We start from the raw sequence: 7,240 nt of genomic DNA, 5'->3' as shown, positions 1-7,240 counted from the left end.
AATAGCGAAAAGTATATTTTACACTGAGGACGTATTGAATCAGCGGTTAGGATAAGAAAGAGGTGGGACGATTGATATGTTGAAATGAGAAGAGGGGCATCTGTTGTCTGTAGCCTTGGAGAGGATCCGATTGGTCACGAGAAACTAATTCCAGAAGCAAAATCCGGAAGACGCTTTGGTTGAACAATTATGGATTGGCAAAGATCAATCACGCGTAGCCATCGTCAAATTAAAATAAATTAAACATATTTTCCACGAAAGACACTCTTTCTAAAAAAAAATTATAAAACACGTCTCAGCATATTTTTTTTATTTTAATATAATTATAAATACTATCTATAAAATAAAATTATTTTAATTTGAGTAAACTTACTATACATAAATATTATTATATTAAAATCTTTTTTTATCAATTTTGGTGAAAGCTATTTGATTAAAATTATTTTAACTTATCAAATTAGGCAAATATTATTATAGTAATTATTATCCATAACTACTATAATTATAGCAGCTATTATTATAACTTGTAGCTTGTTACAACTATTTTGAATATATATTTTTTACTAAATTAGAGTTATTTTGATAAATTTAAATAATTTTAATTAAGTTTATAATAATAATTTAATATAATAGAATTTTATGTATAATATTTTAATTAAATTGATCAGTTTATTTTAATTATTAAAGTAGCTATGTCAATATTTTTAGGATGGAAATATATCGTGATATTATTTTTAATTTTCCTTTTGAAAAAGAGCATTTTTTTATAAAAATAATAATTACGAACACCTTTTAATTTTTTTCTCAAAATAAATATTGTAGTATTCTATTAAATAGATTTCTTAAGTGAAAAAAATAATTTAGGAAAACATGCTAAACAACCCTTGTGCTTTGTTTACCATAGTGGAGGGGTGTGCAAAATATCAATCAGAATTTAGGATATAGAGATTAGGGGTTTAGGATTAAACCTGTCCCTAATCCTATGTTTGGTTGAAGTGAGGGAAGGTTCATTAACGGAAGGGGAAGGAAGGGGAAGTGAGGGGAAGTAATGTATTTAACTTCTCCTTATTTGAGAGGGAGGGAAGGTTCATTAACGTAACATATGTTACTTTGTTCAGGAGGAAAGGAAGGAATGAAGGTTAAATAGATAAAGTTATAAAAATACCCTTACTTTTTAAATTAGACATTTTTCATAATATTAATATTTATTTTATAAATATAAATTAGATATTTTTAATAATAAAATTAATTTTTTATATTACCATTTAAATTAGTTATTTTTAAAATAAAAAAATAATCTTTTTATACTATTCATAACAAAACAATGAATTACCGATAATCAAGTAATTAAATGAGAAATAATAAAAATAATGATTTTAGAAACCTTAAATAAAAAAAATTGAAAAATTAGAAGGTGAGGAAAATTAGAAAAATTAAATTTTGATAGAAAAATTAAAAAAATAGTAGATATCCTCTTAAATTTTGATGATAAAAATAGTTTCTCCCTTCAATTCAGTTAGAAGACGTGTCGGAGCCTCTCCTCTAATAATTTGGCAGCAAGCGAGCTATGAAGAAGGCGAGGAAATTGGACTCCAACGCCATAGCAAAATTAGAAATTGGAATATTTTTAAACTATTAAGAACAGGGATAAAATTGAAATAAAAAAATCTTTTGTTTCCCTTTCCCTTCCTTACACCCCAATTCGGGGTGTAAGAAAATCTCTCTTTCCATGGGTAACGAAGGTTAAAACTTACCCTTCCTTACCTTTCCTTCCCTTTTCTCACTCCTTCCCAAACAAGATTCAAAGTTTCTCTTCCCCTTATTTCCCCTTCCTTCCCCTTCCCTCACCTCCTCCCAAACAGACCCTAAGAGTCGAGCCATTTAAAGATGTCCTTATGAATACTTTTAAATAAAAATTGATTATTTTGATTTATTTAGTTCAATCTAGATTTTAAAAATAAAAAATTGATTAACCAATTAAACTGAACTCATGTTAGTCGACTATTATGTTATGAGTAGCCGATTAATATACTAGAATCGGTATTTAAAAGAAAATTTTCTAAAATCCTAACTGTTAAACACGGAACATCTGCTCAAGCCCGACTACTCCAACAACGAAGTTCGACCCACCTCAGCCCTCCCCTCCTCCCATTGCTTGTCATCCATCGCCCAACCCTCCATCCCTCTCAGCCTCTCGGTGGCCAACCATTGCAAGATATCAACCCTGTTTAGTCCTCCCTAGTCCCTTTATCCACCTAGCTCCCGTAATGATCACTAGTCGTTAGCCAATTAGTGTTGGACCATTGTGGACCGGTGATGGGGGGGTTGAATAGCTTGCAATCAAAATTAGAACTTCTTGTAGGTCCCAGTGCGACCGGCGAGAGGAGGTGAATTATCTGAAATAAAAGTTAACTTTTCTCGATCTTTGGACTTTAAAAAAAATGCTCACTTAATTAAAGTAAAATGAAATGCATAAAAAGGAAATAGGAGATAACCATATTTACTTGGTTTGCAATCCTCTATCCAAGGCGATGAAAGCTCACTAAGATCTCCTTCTACGAGCGAATCCTCATCGGTGAAAAAGCTTCGTACAATCGTTGAAAGTGTAAATTAAAAGCACAGAATTAGAAATGAGATTATAGAAAGTATGTCGTACGAAAAGGAGAACAAGCTCTCCTTTTATAGCTCTATGGTCAGATTTGACCGTTAGTTGACGTGACAACTCCGAGCGCTTAGAGTGCGTCAGGGTGCCCTCCACAGTGCACCTTATCTGCTCACAACGGCTTGATGATAACACTTTATCAAAACTCAGGCACCTGAATTGGTCCAGGCGCTTAGAGTGTTGTTGACGTGGACATTGGATCATCATCCGCTACAATGTCTCCAAGAGACGCCTGTTCAGTACTAGGCTAGTTCGGGTGTGTGGAGTTTAGGCACCTAGACTTGGTCCAGGTGTCTGGATAAGTCAACATAGAGTTGACTTATCCGGTTACTGATCCAATCTCTTGGGTGATTCTCCGGCCATCCAGAGTTAAGTTTAACCAAACCCAACTCCGGCCTTCTCCTCAAGTAGTCTTCTGCTCTGGCTTCTTATCCCTCGGAAGTGTCACGTGCATTCTTCTCGTCTGCCGGTGTACTCTTCCGTAGCACCTCGTCCCTCAGATACACCAAGCTCGTCGACTGACTTCCTGTGTCATCCTTCTCGCTAGCTGCATATTCTGCTTTGTTGGTGCAACATCCCTCAGGTCAAGGTTGACCTGGTTGACCAAGCTGAGTCTTGGTTTGAGTTTAGATGTTTGACAATAAGATGTTAATTGAAGAAGAGTCAAGTAGGTCAAGGTTGACCGAATACTTGACTGGGAAGTCCTAACTGGGAGTTTAGGCAGAAGGAAAATCCTGGTGAGTGAAGCTAGGTGAAAGACCTAGTGAGTGAAGCTAGGCAGATGGAAAACCCTAGTGAGTGAAGCTAGGTGAAAGTCCTGGTAAGTGAAGCCAGGTGAAAGACCTAGTGAGTGAAGCTAGGCAGATGAAAAACCCTAGTGAGTGAAGCTAGGTGAAAGTCCTGGTGAGTGAAGCCGCAGGAAAATCCAGATGGATCAAGGATGATCGGACATCCGGTGTTGGGAAGTCCAAGTAGGTCAAAGGATCGATGCGCATACTTGCACGAGGAAATACGATAGGTCAAAGGATTGACCGGACATCTGAATAGGAAAGTCCAAGTAGGTCAGGGAGTGACCGGATACTTGGCATGACGAGAAAAGTCCAAGTGGGTCAAAGGAATTGACCGGACACTTGGGAAGTCTGGCAGTCAAGGAGTGACCGGATGCTAGGCATGATGTACCAACAGGTCAAGGATGACCGGATGTTGGTTTGGAGTCTTGGAACTTGGTTTTGGGCAAAACCAAGCTTGGATCGATCGAGGATCGATCCAGAGATGGATCGATCGCTGGATCGATCCGAGCTTTCCAATAAGCTCGGATCGATCCGTGGATCGATCAGATGTCCCAATCGATCGGTGGATCGATTGGGACGCGGCCGCTTCGCGCGAGCCGGATCGATCCGTGGATCGATCCAGCGGTTCCATAGCGCAGAGGCGCTCGATCGATCCGTGGATCGATCCAAAGCCTCCCGATCGATTGGGAACATTTGAATCGATCGGGTTCCGACCGTTGGCGTCAAGCAGGCGTGCGATGGCTGCGGCATCTCTTCACCGATTCACTCCAGATCTCTCGCCAACTCCTCCACAGCGCTCTCAAAGATCAGATCGCCAGTTCTTGAAGGATCTTGGAAGCTTTCCAAGTCAAGAGGCGGATCAAAGGCAAGAAGAGAAGCTAGGGTTAGGGTTTTCTGTACTCATTGTAAGCTTTGCGCTTGTATTTTGTTTCCCTTTCCTTTCTTCTTGTACTGAGAGTCTTGTAGGGCTTCTCCGCCCTCGGTAGTTACCGAAAAGGAGTGTTTTCATAGTGGAGGGTGCGTGCGTGGTGTGGATCCTTGGACTAGTCACCTCTTGTGAGGTGGATACCAAGTAAACCAACCTTGTTAGCGTTGTGTGATTTGTTTCTGTATTTTCCGCTGCACATCTTAGAAGAAACAAGCAACGCCGAGCAACGAGCACGCGACGAGCTATTCACCCCCCCTCTAGCTACTTTTGGTCCTAACAAGTGGTATCAGAGCGAGGCCGCTCTTCACCGGAATCATCGCCGGAAGGGTCAAGCATATCAAGAAAAGCTAGAGGGTGAAGAAGTTGGAGCAAATTCTTCAAGTTCAAGACTTTATCAAGCTCAACTTCAAGATGCAATTCCAAGATGGGCTTGGATTTGACACAAGGGTGGCTCCACCATACACTTCTACGAGTTTCGATTCTTGGAAATCAAGAATCGAAAATTTTCTTATGATGGAGATAGAGCAATGGTTTGCTCTAATGGAAGGCTTCAAGGCTCCAAGAAATTCAAAGGGCAAAGTTCTAAAGAAAAGCAAATGGAGCCCGGAGCAAGTCCAAAGGTGCGAGGCAAATGACAAAGTGACCAAGATTTTGGTCAATTTATTGCCAAGCACCATCCTTTGCAAAATTGGAGAGTTTGAAGGAGCTATGGAGCAAATTGGCCAAGCTTCATGAAGAGATCCCCTCCACTGTACAAGATCATGAAGAATCCAGAGAGGGTGACTCTTTAGAGCAAGACCAAGAGGAGGACTCCGAGGTTGAGAGATGCTCAACCTCCGAAGAAGAGGAAATCCAAGAAGCTTCATCCTCAAGGGAATGCAACGAAGGGAACAAGGAGGGAGCATACTCCTTGTTTCATGTTCAAGATGATGAAGCCTCCACCTCTAGGATTGAGGGGGAGCAATCCTTGGTGACGCCGGATCAAGAAGAAGGAGAAGCTTCTACATCCGGGTCAAGTGAAGAAGAAGAAGATGGTGCCACCTCCGAAATTCAAGAAATAGCAAATGGAGGAGCAAATGCCATCCCTACACAAGAAGGTATAAATGTTTCAATTAAAAATAAAAATCATATAATATGTTTTGAGTGTAGGGAAAGTGGACACTACAAGAGCAAGTGTCCCAACTTGGCCAAGAAGAAGGGTCAAGTGACGCAAAAGGGCAAGGAGAAGCCCGAGGAGACCATTCCCGGAACAAAGAAGAGCAAGGAGCATATCATATGCTTCTCTTGCAATCAAAAGGGGCATTACCGGAGTCAATGCCTCAAGGGGAAGAAGATGGTCAAGGCTCAAGGAGGCATTAGTCAAGGGGGAGCCTCCAAGGTAAAGAAGAAGGTAACATTTATTGAGCCTACCCCTTTACATTATGGTAAAAAGCATGATAGTTCTAACTTTTATCATTTTAATGCGATTTACCATAAGAATAGGAAGCATGAGGGCTTTAAGGAAAAGCATGTGGCCCTACATGCCAAAACTACTACACCTAAGGCTAGGAATGTAGGTAAAAGTCTAGGCAAGAACTCTAAGGATTGTAGCTACAAGCCTAGAAACAAAAATGCTCATGAACTTAATGGAAAAACAAAAACTAAGGACTTAGTGATGGAAAATCAAGTCTTGAGGTCAAGACTTGATAAAATGGAAAAGACCCTAAAAAGGATGGAAAATATCCTATTAGGGCAAAAAGAGCATAACCTAGGTTTAGGGGTACAAAAGCCATCCAATGGCCATAGAGGTTTGGGATACAAACCAAAGGCTAAGAAGGATGTGCCCTCTTACCATAGAGTTCCATATAGTTATGGAACAAACCCTAGGTCTAGTGGTCAAGCCAAAAATACTAGGGAAGTCATCCCTAAGAGTATTTTTGCAATAAATGTGACTAAGGCTTCTAAGAAGTCTAAGAAAGTCACAAACAAGGTCACAAGGGAGGCTATCCCTAGAGTTGACCTAGAAAGTGTGACCAAGGCCTCCAAGAAGCCAAACAAGGTCACTAGGAAAGTATCTAGGGAAGTTATCCCTAGTGAATACCTAGAGCATCCAAGGAGCACCAATAGGTGTTGGGTTCCTAGGAGCATCTTCTCTACCCCATAGATGGGTTAGAGAGTGTCAACTCCGATTAGAAGGGTAGTTAACCCAACTTTGAGGAAATTGACACTCAAGGAGCATTTTCAAGGTTTTTGTTAACCTTTGAAAATGAAATGGAATTATTATTTACTCCTTGAAAGAGTAAAATGTGCCTAATGGTGGAAAAATTGATTTTAATCTTAAATGGCACATATTGGGAAATTCATAAGAACTACCAAGTTGGGATTTTGGTATGTTCTTAGTAAATTTAAGGTAATCCGGGCCTTAATTTAAAAGTGCTACTCTTGTGGAAAAATGAAATATGCCAACATTTGAGGATATGCTTACTTTCGACTGACATAAATTAATCAAGGGAATTAGAAATGTCAATTTAAGCTTTGGCATTTTCTTGAAGCACTTTGGGCAATCTAGGGTTTAAGTTTTAGGATTAGCTAAGATTAACGATACTTAGATAGGTAATCTAGGTATATTTTACTTATGCTAAACCTTGCCATGATTGTTTGCTCATAATATGCCATGACATCATATTTTATCTTATTTGTATTTTGCATTCATGACTTATCATGAAAAATACAAAAATACCATGTCATGCCATACATACATCATGTAGTTATAGGAATCTTTCTTTTGAAAGCTATTTTATTTTGATGTATGCCATAACATTATCATGCATTATGTTTATTTCCTTAAAAATTAAGGACATATGACATTAGTTAAACAAG

Source organism: Zingiber officinale, chromosome 9B, assembly GCF_018446385.1.
Source record: "Zingiber officinale cultivar Zhangliang chromosome 9B, Zo_v1.1, whole genome shotgun sequence".
NCBI classification, from domain to species: Eukaryota; Viridiplantae; Streptophyta; class Magnoliopsida; order Zingiberales; family Zingiberaceae; genus Zingiber; species Zingiber officinale.
The sequence above is the reverse complement of the archived record's forward strand: the minus strand, read 5'-3'. Positions refer to the sequence as shown.